This window comes from Aulonocara stuartgranti (assembly GCF_965226115.1).
Source record: "Aulonocara stuartgranti genome assembly, chromosome: 12".
NCBI classification, from domain to species: Eukaryota; Metazoa; Chordata; class Actinopteri; order Cichliformes; family Cichlidae; genus Aulonocara; species Aulonocara stuartgranti.
Genome location: NC_138948.1, coordinates 4,289,646 through 4,308,680, shown reverse-complemented (window position 1 = coordinate 4,308,680; position 19,035 = coordinate 4,289,646). Strand labels below are relative to the sequence as shown.

Here is a 19,035-nt window from a genome sequence, read left to right as displayed (position 1 = left end):
CTCTAAATCAATAAATTATTTTGAATTAAGCTCTGTTTTTGACACAAGCTCGATATATTTTTACAGTTTAGTTTTGACGCATAAATAAATTTATGGCAAATATACAATTTTATGAATTTTGAAGCTTTAAAGATGGTGGTTTCTTTTGGGTTGCTCCAAATAAGAAAATGACCAATGTTTTTCACATCCTACTTACTATGAATTACAGTTTTATGCTGCATTAATTCCCATCAACACTCAACTTCCTGTAGGGACACAGTTCCATTTACAGTAGATTTGTGGGTACAGGACTCGTTTCTGTTACTCTTTGTAAATGAGTGCCTAAAACATTTGGATACAGTAATGATTAAATAAACCAAAAATGTATCCATGACTTCTTGTATCCATGTGCATGTACAAATAGTTAATGCAAAATCCAAAGACACACCCAGTCTTGCATCACAGCACAGCATTTTGGAGCCAGTGCTCTGTGTCTCACTTAGGGCCTGTCCATCTTTATACATTGTCTCTAACCAACATTTAAATATTTTCTGAAGCTCTGTTTATGTGTCTGCCTGATGGACTTGATGGATATCTGATAGGAGAGCTCCTTGTAACTCCATTTTGCTCCTCCTATTTGCCTAACCTTCTAGCTTTTAGCTACCGACGTGAAAGCCAGAGAAAACAGTAAAGATCTGGGTTGAGAAGTCAACACTGACTGCGATAGTGAAAGTTTCCAGGTCAGTTTGGTGGATCCACTGAAGTTCCAAGTGGCTCTGCTGAAATGGTGATTTATTTTTAAGTGGATCCTTTGAGACAGCCTCTGTTAAAGCTCAGTTATCACAAAGTATTCTCATAACACCGGTGTATACACTTCCACCTCATCTTTCATTGTAATTGCCAGATTTTCCCTTTGACAGCTGTGGTCCAGGCTGCTTAGTCAGCAACACTGAAAGACCACAAGCACAGAACAAAAAATGGACGGACATATCACTTTGGGTTTCTAGGACCTCCTACTGGCTGCTGCAACAATGATGATGATGGCTTCCCTTCTCGCTGAATGACAGAACAGTGTGGTGGTAGTGGTGGAGGGGATGTTACAGGAGTGAATTGGACAGATATAGAAAGGAGAGGGAAAAAAAAGTGCCCCAGGGTGTTGCAGTCAGTTTGTCAGAGGAACTCAACGGCCACCAGAGCTCCAACCTGCGTCACTTTGCATTCCTGGTCTCTTCATATGATATCCCCCCTCCCATTCTGCCCTTCCATCCCATGCTGTCCGCCTAGAGATAGCAGAGAGATACCCTGGCTGGGAAGTAAGGCTGGCTGTAACAACATGTAGGCCCTGACGAATGATTGATTCTCTCCTAATTCCCTCAAATAGGATGTAGGAAGATGAGGAGGGTGCAGAAAGAGGAAAGCGGGATTAAGAGTGGTGGTGATGGTGGTAGATTTGATGGGTGGGGGTGTGGATGAAGAAAAGAGACGGGAGACAATAAGTAGGCCACCCTGTGTCAGGTAAACTTTGGGCTTGTAGCTAACTGGACTTGTCAGGGCAGCTAAATGTTGAGCTGTCACTACAGAACAGTGGGGTTAAAAATATGGCCTAAAAATCTTATGCTAGCGTCACATACAGAGAGACATGAAGACGGACTGGGAGACAGAGAATGGAGGTGGGGGATGGGACATGAGACAGGAGGAATATCCTCCTTTGAGTTTTTGCTGATTGATATGCAATATAAATATAAATATTATCTTAAAAAATTATTTGGTAATAGAAAGTGTTATTTGACCTAAATCTGCTTTTTGCTTTTTACAAAGTATCATTAATATCTTTTAATGGGTGTAACAGGGGCTAATCTGGAACTAATTTACACATCATAAATAAAGGATATTTGGACATGGACTGGCTTGTGATATTTTTTAAAGCATGTTAAGGTGATATTTCAGAAGTTTCCTAACATTCGCACTGCTCAAAAATATCAGAGGAATAATTCAAAGACAGCCCAAAACACAACAGAACAGAACAGTTCTCAGTAGTTTGCATGCCCCCCCCCCCCCATGCCTGACGTCGAGGTATGCTTCTAATAAGACGAACGATGGTATCCTCAGGGATCTGAACCAGGGCATTACTCTGCTCCAGGACATCAGATGTTCTGAAACACAATGTTCCAGTGGAGTTTTATTGGATTCAGTTGAGGCGAGCGTGGGGTCAGTCAATGGCATCAGTTGCATACTCTTGCCTCATGACGATTTGTCCTGCACCAGGAGGAACCCAGGACCCACTGCAACGTAGGGCCTGATAGACTTCATTGCAACACCTGGCAGTCAGGGTGTGGCTGCCCAGCCTGTAGATTCCTGTGTCCCTACATGGATATCCAGACCATCATTATCCCACTACAAACCGGCCATGCTGATCGATGTTACATGCAGCATAACATTCTCCATGGCTTCTCCAGACCTTTTCACATCTGTCACATGTGCTCAGGGTAAACCTGCTCTCATCTGTGAAAAACAGAGGGTGGCAGTGGTGGACCTGCAAATTCTGGTATTCTATGGCAAAAGGCAATCAGGCTTCATGGTGAGCATGGGCAGTGAGCACAGGGGCACTAGAGGACGTTGGACCCTTAGGCCACCCTCATGAAATCTGTTTCTGATCATTGGTCAGAAACATTAACACCAGTGTCCTGCTGGAGGTCATTTTGTAGCTCTGGCAGTGCTCATCCTATTCGTCCTTAGCTACCAGTCTTGCTGATGAGGTAAGGACCTTCTACGGCCATGTCCAGCTCTCCTAGGTTAACTGTCTGCCTCCTGGAATCTCCTTCATGCTCTTGACACTGTGCTGGGAGATACAGAAAATCTTCTGGCAATGGCATGCATTGACGTGCCATCATGGAAAAGCTGGACTACCTGTGTAACCTCTGTGGGGTCCACGTGTTGCCTCATACTACCAGTAGTGGCAGTATGAGGCAAAACTAGTGAAAAAACTGGATATTTATACAGATCTTGATTTGGATTTGCTCTTAACACAGAAATGTGGGAGTCTCTTATTTGACCAGTGTTTTTAATATGTAAGGAAGCATGTTAACCACTGTGTTTCTACTTTTATATATTATTTGTTATTGAAATCAATCATTTGCTTGTCACAAGTTTGTTCTTTTGTCTGACCAGTTGCAGCAGTTGCATCCAAAACTCAAAGATGATGTGGCTGCAATGATATGAACTGACAAAAGATGTAAAAATCAAAAGTGTACCAATGCTGCAATGAGGCAGATCATGATTGCTACTTTTATTTTGGGCCAGAAAAAAGAAACAACTGAATTAAATGGACAAACATTGCTGACCTAAAGGATGCAGTTTATACAGCCTCTCCTTCTACAGAGGATTTGCAAAGGAACAAAACTTTTCAAACTAGGTTTTGTTAAAAAAGACAAAAAAGAAAAATCACCCCAAAAAACAAACAGTGATGATCACATCTCAGTTTTATCTTTGTTTACCACACAATTTTCACATATTCTTAATTTTCACTGTGAACGACACCTTTTTCACTCCTCATCATAACTATTCCACAAATCCCACAAATAATCAAATTGGTGCAGTTATCTTTTCGTTAATGTGCTAATTAAACAATCACCCATTTAACACACACACACACACACACACACACACACACACACACACACACACACACACACACACACACACACATCACAGTGACTGTCAGAACATTTACATGTTCCTCTACCTTCGAGCCAGCAGTCTCGAGCTGTTCTAATAACTCCTGTAAACGTACGGGACAAACAACAGCGATCCGGAGCTCCTCTGCAGAGACTGGGCATCTGCCTTCGTTAATCAACGGGCCCTTCCCCCTCCCCGAGTACGAATTGGAATAATGAGTCAATTAATGTGCTAAAGCGACGATGAGAGATTGCAGAGAGAAAGGGAGAGGGGAGGGGAACAGAGAGTGACGGGGAGAGAGTCGGGAACACGACGTGATGTGGAAGAGGCTGAAAGGGAAACAGTATACAGAAGAAAGAGAGTGTTGTGCTATTTCACTGATAATTGACTGTTTATGTGTATCCGTGTGTGTGTGCGTGCGTGCACAGCAGCAGTTGTTTGCAGTGCCTTGCTTTGGTTTTTATCACATCCACAGAGCCACACAGCAGCGTCCATGCATGACTGATGGTCTCAGCTGACACCCGCCTCCCCTGGCCTGTCGGTCTTAAGTGAGGAACCCCCGGGTTTAATTGCAAAGGGCACATTGGAAATGAATCATGAGAGAAATGAGAGACAGCCCAATCGGAGAGAGGAGAGTGTGTTAGACAGTGACAATAAAGAGAACAGGAACAAACATATAGCATAATGAGATTCATTGTGCTTTTACTTTTCAGTTAACCGCCTCTGCAGTTTCTATTATTTTGTGAGTAGCAGCTCTTTGTATGAGATTCTAACTCAAAAAGGTGTCTGGATAATATGGTGTTTATTAGCAGTCTGACATAGCTGCAGAAAATTATTTAATTAGTGCTTCATCAATGAGGGGTTTACTAATGAATTAAAAGACTTGTATATGTTGGTCATTTCATGGATGTTGTGTTGTGTCAATAATTTGTGTTGTGTTTGTACCGTTGTTGCCTTCACCTTGTTTTTAATTGCTGATTCCTTTGGACTCAATTACTTTTTACGTTTTCTTTCCCTCACTGGTTAAGATTAGGCACCAAAACCTACTTAGTTAGGTTAAGGTACATTACTTGGTTTGAGTTAAAATACTCAGTTTATAACAGTAACCATCCATCCATCAATCCATCTAAGCTTCCATCTTCTTCCGCTTATCTGGAGCCGGGTTGTGGGGGCAGCAGTCTAAGCAGAGAAGCCCAGACCTCCCTCTCCGCGGCCAACTCCTCCAGCTTATCCAGGGGAACAGGTTCCCATAACAGGTGAGAGATATAATCCCTCCAGCGTGTCCTGGGTCTGCCCCTGGGCCTCCTCCCTGTGGGACATGCCCGGAATACCTCACCCAGGAGGTGCCCAGGAGGCATCCTTATCAGATCCCCGAACTACCTCAACTGGCTCCTTTCGATGTGGAGGAGCAGCGGCATCCGTGATCTTGTTCTTTTGGTCACTACCAGTAGCTCGTATAACAGTAACCATGCATATTAAAAAAAAATGACACAAGAAATGTATTTAAATGTGACACCAAGGGATCCTTTTCACACACAGAGACTTTTTGCACTATTGCTGTAAACCAGCGCATCAAGCTCTGACACGACACAAACAACTCAAACAAAAAACAGAACCCGGAATGAACAGTGAACAGTGAGGTGTGAAGAAGTGTCACCTTATACCAAAAAGTTTGTATATCATATAAACATATTCAATCTGACAAACCACATTTATGCTTAGGGTAGTTCTACTGTAGTTCAACTTCTCATAGTGTTATCTAATGTCAAGCGGTAGTAAAGGCTGAGTCATCACTGCGTCGCATATTCGGCACTGATAATTAAGAGAAAACTGACTAAGAGCTGCACTCTGAGAGGTGGGAGCCCAGCTGTGTTGCAGTATGTGAATCTCTATGTGAAGTGTTGACTGAGCTCAGTGTAGTTATAATCATACTATAGTTTGATTATAACTACATACTGAATTTATTTTGCCAGAAAAGCAATGTGCTGCACCAAAAATACATATATAAATATTTAGTCTTGTAACTAAGTAAATACTGCTGTTTCTACAAGCACGTTTCTGACTAGTGAATTCTTGCACAGGCCTATAATTTTCAGTAATCACCTTCTCAGCAGTGACACATCATCACTGATTCCTCAGTTGGCGAGTGGAAACAAGGTACTAATTGGTCATTTCAGACACATACGACCAAGGTGACCAGTCAATATGGAAATGGATCAAAGCATGGCAGGGAATGGTGGATGGAAATGACTGCATCTGGTTAGCATTATCAGCAGTGCAGATGCACACTCACATACTACCCTGAAGCTCTTGGGAGTTTACAGTAAGTGCTCCGACTCAAGCTAGCTCCCATGCTCCCTGTTCCTCTTTAAAAGGTGACAAAATGGAAGGAAAATAAGACTCCTTATAAACCACATACCAGTAAAAACACAGCAAACTTTCACACTTTATATTTAAGTCTGAACCAATTTTAGATTTCGTCTCCAAGTATTTACCGTATTTTTCGGACCATAAAGCACATTAAGCGAAACAAGACAGTCATATAAGTCAAACTTTACTCAACTCATTCTTCTTGCTTCCTCCACTTCTGTACCATTGATTGATTAATGTTGAATTCTCTTGCAGCTGCTCTATTCCCATGTTGTTGCAGTATATTAATGACTAACCTCGTATTGTGGATGGATTCTCTCAGTTGTTCTCCTGACTGAAGTTTGGTCTGTTTACAGCATCCTGCCATGCGATTGCATTTGTCGCTGACCATTGGGAACCCTCACGTTAACTTTTATCGAGTGGAAAAAAGTTAGCGTTCATCCTCCAACTCCACTGGTTATGTTATGCTAACATAGCTGTGTCGCTAGCGATCACGTAGCACATCATTATATACCAGCTAGCCCAACTTCAGTAACCCTACAAACGTCACTGCTGTTTATTTTTCTCTCTTCATTTATGTTGGAAGTGATAGCAGAGCTGTAAGTTTGAATTTTTTTCAAAAATCTCTCAGTTCTAACATGCTATATCATGCTTAGGTGGAAGCTAGCAAGCTAACTTCCTGCTAACTTCTAACTCCGCTAAATTTAATAGATTCTGTTTTCATGGATGCCTGGATGTTAAACTTAATTGTTACACTTGGTAAAGCAGCAACAGTGACCATTTTATTAAAGATGAAATAATTCAGACAGTTTTTACCTCTCAATGATGCCTCAGTGTTCGTTTGACTTTAGATTACTCCTGACTACAGTAGCCGTAATGCTCCGACAATCCATCAAGCGGTGCGGCTTCGTAGCTTACCAAAGTCGGACTAAAACATTTTTTGACAGATTTTTGAGCGCTGTGTGCCACATACAATCAGTTCAAGGTCAATAAGAACAACCAGAATTCATACATAAGGTGCACTGGATTATAAGGCACACTGTCAATTTTTGAGAAAATTAAAGGATTTTAAGTGCGCATTATAGTGCGAAAATACGGTAGTCAACTAAAACTACTAAAAATAAATCTACTTTAATATTTTGAAAAGTTGGATGTAGTATTTCCATAAGGAAGCTGCTCAGTAATTGGGAGCACCACCAACCAATGACTGTGATCATCTATGTCAAATGCAGAGCAAAAAGAAAATCTGTTAGCTTAAAGCTTGATACTGCTCGCAGACAGCGGCGTACACACTAGGCATTAAGAAACGCTGGTATTACAAATTGGCTGTGAGTGTAATTACCCCTGTTGCTAATTATCCCCTGTGAAAGTGGCACTGCCCATGCCATTACAATCCACAGCCACTTCAACCTTGCTGATCAATTATTTCCACTCTTGAATAATTAATAACAGTTTAATTGTCCACGATTCTGGCGAAGAGTCAGGGCCTCATTTACATTGATGATGGCAGCACGAGCTCTCTGGGAGGAATCTATTCGTATTCTTGTTGTACATGACGTTTCTTTGTCACTTTGTGAGCTGCTGTTTTTCATTATGGCTAAACACACAAGCAGAGATGGGAAAGTGTTCGCACGGTTATAATCCGCAGCTACAGTGATCCGACTGATCAATAATTCAGAGCCATTTGCCTTTGAATCAGTCACTGACACACTGCACGGACGATGGGAGCTTGTACAGCTACTAGGAGAACGCCAGGGGGTCCAGGTCCCTGCGGAGCTTCAGGTTCATACGCCTGTACACTTACTTTCAGCCTGTCACTAGAAATCACAGACGACCTTTATTGCTGTCACCCCCCTCCACCCCTCCTAAAGCTAAAGTAAATTAGCATGTGTCTCTAAGGAGCTACTTTACAAGGCAAGGGTCTTTTAAAACACTGAACGTCTTATGAATGTGTGATAGTTAAATGGAAGGAGAGCTTCTATAGCTTTCAGAGTGATAGCCACAGCCCTGCACGGTTTTGGGCTTGTGAGGCCCTGAATGTTCCAGTCAAAATCAGTATTTACATGTGCACGTGCAACATGTGTTACACCCTGAAAGAAAAAGCAGCAGAGAGTTAGGATTTTTTTTTTTTTTGAGGGTACCAATGTAGAGTTGGTACCCTGACTCCACCGAATGTCAGTATCAGTACCTTGCCTTCCAGACTACTCAATACGTCGATATCATCTATTGTAATCAGTGACAGAGAGCAACAGAGATCATGCTGGAAACATCTAACAGCCTTGTGAAGAAGTTGGTAACATTTTAACACACACTTAAAGGCCATTACACCCTGAGCATACAAATGAGCAGTCTGTTGTGTAACATATACAGTAAACATACAACGAACGGGCTGTGTGTTTGTGGGAAAATATGTTTAAAGTCAACATCAAGCAATGATGAGCTGGTCCTGAAGTTTCCGAACAAGAAAAGGAAGAAACAAAGGTAACATCGTATAATACTGTGTATCAGTACCGGTGCGTGCTTTGAGCTGTAAGGGCACTCTTCATGTTCATTTAGCATTCACCATTTGTGAACTGCGCTGACAGTGACCTGCCATATTTTTACATGGGTGTGACTAGATATCACACAGACTCTGTGCAGAGCTTAAACACATAAACATCCAACCACGTCCAACATTTGTATTCTCACATGCAGCTGTTTTCAGGGCTGCAGTGCACGTGTGAAAACAGCTACAGATACTGAAGCATCAACTCCAAAACCCAGAGGAAGAAATCCACCATGTGTCAACATGCCCGATGAAGCTGACGAGACCAAATTATTTCCAAAGAGCAGAGAAACAATTCGGAGGTCCCACTGATATCTTTAAAAAAACATGCTTAACATTTTCATAAGAATAAAGCATTCATTGTTCCTGGTGCTCATCAAACTTTCAGCATTAGAACATCTAGAAAACATTTCCTTGTCTACACCCTATTGGTCTTTGTCTAGCCACACTTTTAAGAAATTTCCTTGATTGTAGTCACACACAGCCCACTCAGTCTTTAAGACAGTGAGGCCTTGAAAGCACTTTTTGTTGTCCAGATGTTGGGGATATCTCCCAGGCCACTGAAGCCTCACACAGACAGACTAAGTCACCCTGAGACTGAAGTTAGAGGGGAAATTACATGAGGAATAAGAGCCAGTTTGTGTGCTTTTTTTTCATGCAGGCTTAAGGGAACAGTAGGGAGGGCGCTTTAATAGACAGTGCGAGAGGTGGTGCGATGGCACTGGATCCATGGCAGCTGTTTCCTTCAATGTTTCATGCTCATAGCCACAGCTGCTCTCCAAATGAGAGTTAATATTGCAGGGGGGCCGTCCACCCTGGGCCGAGCCTTGTCGCATGGTCTGAATGTCAAACTCCGCCCAGCAGGGTGACACCGGCTCAAAGGACACGCTGTGTGTATTTTCCCCTCTCTCCTCTCTTGCCCTCTCCTCCCTGTTGATGTGTCTTTCTGCCTCATTGGATCTTTTTCCCCCAACTGGACAAGGGTGAAATCTGTATTTTTCATGGGCACACCAATGTGGTTTCAGCTTTAAATGAAAAATAAATGAGGAAATCAAAGAGGGCTGTCTCGTTGTGGCTGGGAGAAATCTTTGTTGACACAGGCATTCGATGGGTACGTGTTTTTGAAGGCTGTCATCGATGATGATTGTGTGAGCCTAGTAACGGAGCGGGCCACATTTCATGATTTGTTGGCCCCATTGTATTATTATCTATCATCTTTTGCAGGATTTTGATGGGAATAACAACACAATGCTAATTTTTGCTTTACTTTTCTCGATTCATCAACAACAGCTGTTGTCTTTCCATTCATTAATCTTTAGTCTGGCCTATAAACTGTATATGAAAGACAGATAGAGTGACCCAGTGCCTTTGGGGATATTAGTTTGAAGCCTGGATGCTAGCATCAAGGCCATTGCTATGCTATTTTTAAAAAAAATGGGTTAAGACGGTTGAAGTTTTACATTGTCACCTAATATTAGCGAGCTTGGTCACCCACCTGCATCCATGTATCATAAGGCTGGAACACGCAGACACAGATATCTTCTAAGTGCTGAATGACTACTAGAACTGCATTCACCAGAACCGTCGCACACACTTCTGCAGAGGTGTGCAATTGCACAGTAGTCCATATTATTCGTCAGGTTAAGAATGCTCCAAAAGGCGCTAACATCTGAAGCTTGAGGTCCAGTTCGGAGATTAGAGTCAGCAGAGGTGAGGGGCCACATCTCTAACAAGTCAAACGTCTAGTCTGAGAAAATTTAAATGAATGTAGATATAAAAGTGAGGGAGTCTTACATTTAGGAAAGTTTAAAATGTAAACTATCTGGTTCAGTGTTTGCAAGAACTCATCATATTCTGTCATCCACTTAGTCTTCTCTTCAGATATGCAGCTACCTGCCACTGTTTTCAGAAATACTGCTCATATATATAGTCATTTATATTTTTTACATTTTTTAAGTGACAGCTTATTACTGTACTGTTAATCCAAGTGAAAAGGAGGCTTCTTTTTTAATACCTGTTCTGGGAGGTGCACATGCCAAACAAAGGTGCACCCCCCCCAGAACATCAATCATAAGTTAGAGCTGCTGCAGAGAAGACACTTCATTAAGGTCAAATGTGCAAGTTTGCTCACAAAGAGTATTGAATAAAACTGAAATTAAAACAGTATTTAGATGAGAAGAAAAAACTGAATAAAGGATAGAAACTCAGCTAGTGATGCTCTGTTCCCACAAACACAGTGGCCAAGTCCTCTCTGCAGTGAACCTGTGCTGATCATATCCATAGTGATAGATGTAGGGTGTCCCTCGTGACTCTGTTGAGTCTCACTATGACGTCAGGGACTAGATCCCTTTGGACTGCCACACACACACACACACACACACACACACACACACACACACACACACACACACACACACACACAGTGGTGGCAGCGATGAGCATGATTTGAAGTGTCCTGTCTGCAGCGGTGCAGCTGCATAAAGGAAACAGCTGCTGAAATATTACAGACAGCCCCCCCGTGTCTCCTAGTATCTATCACACAAACACAGTGGCCAAGTCAGCCCGGAGAGAGAGGACACAACAAAGACATCTGCAAGATGGCCTCGGACACACAACCCCACTGATGCGTGCACTGCTGTGATGTCGACTTTGCTGTGTGGTTGACGAGCACGCTGCTGTGATGCGCTCTTCTTCTGGCTTCCTCCAGCTCCTGCTGTTTTGCTTTTTGTGTCGACTGACATGCAAAAAGGAAATTCTGTTCAGAGGCTTTGTTTCCAACTCAAACAGATTCCTGATGCCACATTCCTTTCTGGATCAGGATGGCCCAGGCATTTGATGGCTCCTCTGATTCCTTTGCTTATCTTCTAAGCTTCAGTTTGGCTGATTGTTATTACCTCTGGTGGTATTTTTTCCTATTCATTCATTTTTGTTTACATTTTTTAAAAGCATCCCTTTCAGTCCCCGTAGTTACTCTTAACACCACAAAATAAAGTCTAAAGATAACAGTCAAAGACATATTTTGACCTAAATTGTGACCATTTAAACAAAATCAGTGCATTGACATAATGCATCAGACTCCTACAGTTGTACAGCTTTTACTGAACTTTTGATTATGTGTCATTTCCATGTAATTACTGATTTATAACACTGCTGTGATACAATTACTCACATTTGAAATGGCAGAAATCTAATCTCTGTAGACAAATATCTCTGAGCAAAGATTTTTAACAACTAAAACATCCTTCTGGTTTCCAGTTTCTGGTTTGTCGTTCTGTTGACCGGTCATGCTTGAGCAGGCCTGGCATGTAAATAAATGCTACTTGAGCAAATCACAGTTTGCATGTGCTTACATTAAATCTCAAAAACAAGTTGATGGTGATTTAAATTCTTTTTAGTTTTTTGCAGATGTTTATCTGCTTTTGCAAACAGTGACTGGTGATCTGAGGAAAGGGCCCAGATTCTGCACCAGAAGCTTTGAAATGTTGCAAACTGAAGGCAAAAAGAGTTTTAGTTGTATAAATCTAATAGAAAATAGTCAACAGCACTGTTGATAAATCCATTCTCGTTCGATAATTCTTGTCAGGGTCGTGGGCAGTTGGAGCCTATCCCAGCTACTGTAGGGCAAGAGGCAGGGTACACCCTGGAGAGGTCGCCAGTCTGTCACAGGGCTAACACATAGACAACTATTCGCACCCACATTCACACCTATCAGTTAACCTAACCCCACTAATTGCATGTCTTTGGACCGTGGGAGAAGCCGGAGTGCCCGGAGAGAACCCACGCAAACAGTCTACCTTCAGACTGACAGATCCCTGTCGTACGAGTGTGCCATCTCTGTTGATCTTATAATCAAATCTGACCCCTGGGCTTGAAGTTTGGTCACAAAAAACCCACCAAAATGGTGTACTGTATCTCTAATTACTAACAAAGCCTGGAAAATTTGGTTTTCAAGTTGAAGTACTCAATCCAGCTCATACAGTATAATCCATTGCTGTCATTCATATGGGTGTCAAAACATTGATAAAAGTCTGTTTTAGGTAGGAAATCCATGAATTGTGGTCAAACTGTAGATAAACAATAGACCAGTGAATGTAAACAACTCAAATTACAAGAAAAACACGAGAATACATTTTATGATCCTCATGTGAATGATGGAGTTATGACCCCCAGAGCAGACAGAAAAGAAGCAGAAGATAATATATCACTAAACATCTGGTTATGTTCAGTTAATGTTCATGTTTGATTGCACTATCACAGACTATATATTATAAAGATTAGATTTCTTCACGAGGTTTTGGTTTCACCTCATCAGCTTCAATCCTCAGTGGGAGTTTTAGGTTCCTGCACTCCTTCAGATTTCACAATGCCGTCTTATCACACTTAGAAGGGAAATATAAATCTGTGCCAAGTTATTTCTCATAGGTTTCCCATTCAGCCCCACACCTGTTGCACTCCAGCTCCTTAGGGGATATGTCGTAGTGCTGACAATACCAAATCTAAGAGAAAAAAAGTTGATGGCATGTGGATCCCACTTGAGCGGCTATAGCTCAGCCAGATGTTTTGGCAGTCCAACTTGTTGAAAGGCTGAGTGTGCTATTTGACAGATGACTCCAGTGATCTTTGAAAAATTGATCCTAGTTTCCTTTCATGCATAAAAGCTCCACTCAGCTCTAGAAAGAGTCCCATTCTCTGCCTGGAAAGTCTGCAGTGGCTATTCTCACTGCGACTGACACATTTATTCCAAATAATTTAGGGGCTGATGCTTCAATGCTGCATGTGAACATACAAACAGAAGCATTATAACTTCTCTTTGGTTCGTGGTAGCTTGTATTGCTTCACAGCTGGACAGGTCAGAAACTCCTTACTCAGGCGATGTCCTAATTAAATGCTGAGGGCTTCATCCTCTCTAAAGTACGGAGCCCCGCAAGGGACATGGGAGAGAAAAAAAATTAAGCCGGACTTTTGTGAGATCTCGCAAAACAAACTTGGGATCTGTGATCGTATTCGTTTGGTCGACGCCTCACAGATGCGAGTCATGGATTCATAGACGAGAGCAGGACTGTGGTATCAGTAAACTGACAGCTTCACTTCATACACTTTGCTACTAAAGAACAATCATAAGGATTTCATAAGTCTTTTATTGATAAATGAGCAAAAAATTGGTTCTGGCAAGAAGTGAAACCGGATACATACACACAGTAATGACTGGTTAAGAAACAGGTGGGAACGAGACACAGGTGGAGCCAATCAAACACAGGTGAACCTAGTGAAGGCAGGGCAACAAAGAGGGGAAAAAACAAAAGCTGAGCCAAATAAGTAAAGCATGAAGACTAACACAACTCAGGAACACAGAAGCAGCACACACTAGAAACAGAGGAAATACAACAAATACAACAGGAACAACAGAAAACAGCACCGGTTTCCCTGGGTCTTTTCCCGTGTTGTAGTTGTGCGTCTTATTTTGAAAGAAATATTTATGCGTTACCATAGCGAACAGAGAGCATTAAGGGGCAGAGAGGAGGACATTACTCTCAGCGTTGTCAGGAGGACACTGCTAATAAAGTTACACAGATACAGAGTGAATTTGCGTTTATTATTATATTTACAAAGTACCACAGTTTTTGTCTTGGTTGTATTATTTTATTTTGTTGTACTTATCCACGACACCTTAAAGGTTGGGGACCGCTGTCAGTGTCGCCTGTAATAGGACATGATGTTGGAATGTAAAAAGGAAGTAGTCTGTGAATTGAGGAGAAGGCTTGTGCAGCATGGTGGCCTTAGCTAGTTAAATTCAGCGGCATCCACATACATCCTATGCCTTTGGTAGAATTGTGTGTATGTACAGACGTGTTTTATGTTTTATGTGCATGTAAGGATCATTTTCTTTGAAGGCGATTTTCCTGCAAGTTTAATGTTAAAAACAATCTCCTACAATTTACGCTAGCAATCGCTCATGGAGTTAGTTAAAGGGCAATTACAAACAAATTACAGGAATTCATCACAGCAAAAGTTGTTAGAATCATAATTTAATATTTGTATTTGAGTTAAAAAGGGAAGTAATTCATATGAATATTATATGTTGGCTTGTATTAAAAAAACAGGTTATATATTTTCATCATTATATATTTACATGGTGAATAAGTAAACGTGATTATGCCTTGTACTGTATGTTGCAGTTTCACCTCTCCCTGTGTCATTAAACCTGTGAACCGGGAATCTTGTTATCAGAGTCTTGATGTGGGAAGGAGTTTAACTGACTGCCCAGTCATAGCTAAGGCAGTACACTCTCCATTTATCCACGATTAGAATGAATGATAATCACCATCTGAGCCTTCTGGTGACGAGAACAAGACTGATAACTGGGAAATGATCAAATCTGCCAAAACATCGGAAATATTATTGATGTGAAATGCAAGCCTTTAAAACAGCAGTTCAGAAACCAGTGGGTTATTTTATGGTGGCTACATGCATCTTTATAGCTACATAGTAACTAATGAAGACTTAGTGTTGTTATTATTTGTTTACTACTGGTTTTAAACCAATTTTTTGACTGCATGGTGAATGTTCATATGTCAGGGATTGGTTAGCCTAATCTATGATCTCCATCACTGCCTGGTGCATCAGAAATAAATCAGCTGTACTCTGTCTGCCTCTGTTGTAGAAACCATGTTCCTCACGTCTGTTTTTCTCTCTGTGCTCCTTCTCACATATGGCCTTTTTCATAGAACGAGATTTCTGCAGCAGCCCGCTTCCCATCTGGCAAAGTCATATAGAAACTCTCAGAGGAGAGCACGCAGGGTGACACTGAGCTATATCAACAGTGACAAAAGTATATTGAATAATTATCTTTGGAATTAATACATTAGCCCAAACTTAAGTAAATGTCAGCAGATCAGTATATCTGGGAATGAGAGGGAGAGTGGGTGAAAAATGTGAAGGACGCTGCGCTTCATTAATCACGTCTTCCAAAGTAATGTAGGCAGATGAAATGATTCTTACAGAGAGCTGTCATTACAATCGCACAGGTCATTTTAGATATCTAATTCACCATTCAACAGCACAATCTAACTCACCGGATGGGAGGCAGGTAATTAACTCATTCGGTGCCTCCAGTGGCTCCACTGAGATATCCGATCCTTTCTCACAGGCATCTGAAGATGGGAGCTCGAATTAACCGTGCAGGAATGCTGGCATTCCCTTTACAGTAAGGTCTGCCTCGCTTAAATAAACTTTTGTAATTACAGTATTTTCTGACATTTTTCTAATCTGCTAGTAAACTGAATATCTCAGTATAAGATATACTTAAATGAAGATATACTATATCCTTCCCGGGGTGTCATATACAGCCATCAGGAGAGTGTTCACATTGCTGGTTTAACATTTCGTCATGTTACAGCCTTATTCCAAAATGGACTAAATTCATTTTCATTCGAAAATCTATACACACAATACCTCATAATACATGCCATAGAAGGTGAAAAAGAAACTTCTTGCAAATTTATTTAAACGAAAACACAAAAAATATGCTGAAAGATGAATAAATTGATGCATCCGAACAGAGAAATACAAAACGGAGAGAGCAACAGGAAACACTGAGAGATAAAAATGGCAAAACCAAAATACAAAAACATGGATAAAAAACCTCCCACAGTAGCATCAGTGTCAAAAATACGACTTAAAACACAGTACATTTAGTATTTATTTATTTATTTATTGTCATTGTCAAGAACAATGAAATTGCGTTTGGGGCTTCCATACCTTTTTTTTTTTTTTTTTTTTTTTAAAGAACTCAGCAATAAGAGATACTAAATTTAAAAGTACAGGGATGTAAAATTAAATCAAACATCCATCCGTCTTAACTGCTTATACACTTCAGGGTTGCAGCTGTCATAGGCCAAGACGCAGGGTTCAGCCTGGACAGGTCGCCAGCTTGTCGCGGGGCTAACACAGACAAACACTGATGCTCACATTCACAATTTAGAATCCAATTTAAAATCGCCAGCTAAACTAACAGCATGTCTTTGGACTGTGGGAGGATGCTGGAGTACATAAAAAGAACCCACCTTGCATGGGCAGAATATGTGAATGCCACAAAGAAAGTCACCACCCAGCTTGCAAACCCTCAACGTAACATAAAGAAACTAAGAATGATAAAAACCAAGCAGAACACATCTTATCTTAAACATCTTCTAAAAAGGCTAAAAATCCAGTAATAGACCAAAGATCATGACGGCTAAATCATGTCACACTTGTTGCAGGATCCAGTTTTATTTGTATACCTTCAATTCACAACAGTCAAAGCGCCCTAAACGTATAATTACATATAAGATCTTATATAAATATATATAAAATAGAGGTTAGGAAGCTGTAAGATCTCAGCGATCTCAGAGAAACCTCATTTCTCCACATCTGTGCAGTTTTCCCCGACATGAGACATGATTGTTATTTCCTGTGACGTTAACATCAGTTTGTCTTAAATTGAACTGAATCACACACACCCAAAGCAGACTGCCGCTCACTAAAAAGTGTGTTTACATTATTCACTTCTATGAATAAATCACTCCACACTCCTGATTGTGCAGCATATGTGGGTCCTAAGTTGTGTTCATCTGCCATTCCCAACATCTGTTCAGCTGGAGCTGCTGAGGAGCGCCGCTCAGGAGTGACCTATCCTGAGCCGATGGGACACGGGGATGAAAAATACATGACAAGTGTAGAAAGGAAAACACTGAAGTGAGTGCAGGGCGGTGGGTTATTGATGATCTCTCATCCCGTCTCCAGAGCTGCTACCTCTCTCATTTCCCAGAACTTCTCTGTAGTTCACGGTCATTCCAAGATCAGAGGTTCCTGCATGCAATTCTCCTGTTTTAGTGTGGATTGTACTCATTGCATCCATTGCACAGTACATGAACGTTGACTGAGACAAACAATAAATATAATTTAATAAAATGCATAAGGATTATCTAGTGATATAATCTAAATCGCCATTAGATAAGGAAAATGCATATTTGCTCAGTGACTTCTTTTCTCCCTTTGTTCCTCTTTTAATGTGTTTGTCATTTGGCTGCTATAAAACAGAAAAAGCAGATCAGTCACAGGAATAAAGCTTCAAAGACTTATGAAAGAGGATTTATTTGGCATATTAAATTGTGAAGAAATCAAGTGAGCTGAATATCTGGTGGCAGAAATGTTTTCCTTCTGCTATCCCATCTGAAAGTTTGTTTTGAAGCAGACGTTTTAGCGGTGATTTCTAGTATGTAATACAATCCACTGCATCTTCATCTTCATTAGAATCAGCAGAATCATTAGAATGCGGTCTTGCGGTGTAGTAGGATAAATAAAGCTAAATTATTTTATGTACAAAAGTATATAGTTCTGCAAATACATCCACTGTGGCACAAATCAGTGGCATGAAGTCTACCTTCAACTACAAAGCAGTATAGAATAAAAGAAGTTAAAATATCCTATATACCAAATTCAATTGTTATGAATTTACTTGTTTAGTTTAATTCATCCCCTCACTGCAGTGCAAACACTGTCTATATTTCATACACTGTCTTTCATTTCTTATTTTTTCCTGAACCAGAATCTGATCTGAGCGCTTGCTTATTGCTTGTAAAGATGATAAAGTCCCTCAAGGCCAGTTAAACAACACTGTCAGTGAAAAGGAGATTAACTATGAATGCTGGATGCAAACTTGCCTGCTTCACAGACAAAGACCATAATATGTTCAACTTTTAGAAGAAATTAAATATTCTCAAGTAAGTTAGAGCTGAAAACTCCCACTTTAAAGTCTTGCTTAATTCCAAAAGTGCAAATGATTTGCTGGTAACATGATTTGATATTAAAAGAGCTTCACAGTAAGACTGAGATTTTAGCTGCGGGAGGGGTTCATCACTCTGTGAGAGACCGCTTGAGCAAATGGTTTAATAATTTAAGACTCACGTTTTTGTGGATTTCATAATCTACAAGCATAATATCGTTAAAAGATTGAGTGAATCCAGAGAAATCTCTGCACTCAAGGGACAAGGCCCCAAACCGTTATTTGGCTGTGATCTGTGATCATGCAGAACTGCATTAAAAAGCAGATGTGAATCTGTAGTGGAAATCAGTGCACGAGCTCAGGAACACTTCTGGAGTCTGTGCTCACACTTAAAACTCCATGCAAAGACAAAACTATGTTTATGTTAGATCCTGTTATGGAAATCTGAAATAAATTGATCTCATCTTATCTGATTTTAAAGTATACTTATGATAGGAGGGCCTGTTAGGCCGTAACACAGGAAAAAAATTGACTCGCTTTGACACAGAGAATATGACAACAGAGGCTATTGAACGATTGGGCAGCTGAAATCCTGAATAAGAAAACATGTTGCTTTTGAAACTTTTAAGACAGTAATGGGTCTCTTCAGTGAGATAAGTACATTTGCAGCCTGGTAGAAAAAGTTTTATGCTCTTTAAATGGG

General features: G+C 40.8%; 1 protein-coding gene across 2 annotated transcripts in view; it reads right to left on the bottom strand.

Annotated features, from left to right (window-relative positions):
• paqr3a (progestin and adipoQ receptor family member IIIa) overlaps window positions 1-6,926 on the bottom strand; it is a 162,767-nt gene extending 155,841 nt beyond the window's left edge. The window contains exons 1-2 of one of the 2 annotated variants that reach the window (XM_082556080.1): window positions 6,841-6,910; window positions 6,321-6,433 (exon numbers count right to left, since the gene is read on the bottom strand). The gene's annotated coding sequence lies outside the window, so the exon portion shown is untranslated. Of the gene's footprint in view, window positions 1-6,320; window positions 6,434-6,840 lie in introns of both variants that reach the window. The other variant, XM_082556081.1, reaches the window with a different exon arrangement.
• Between the last annotated feature and the right edge of the window lie 12,109 nt (window positions 6,927-19,035).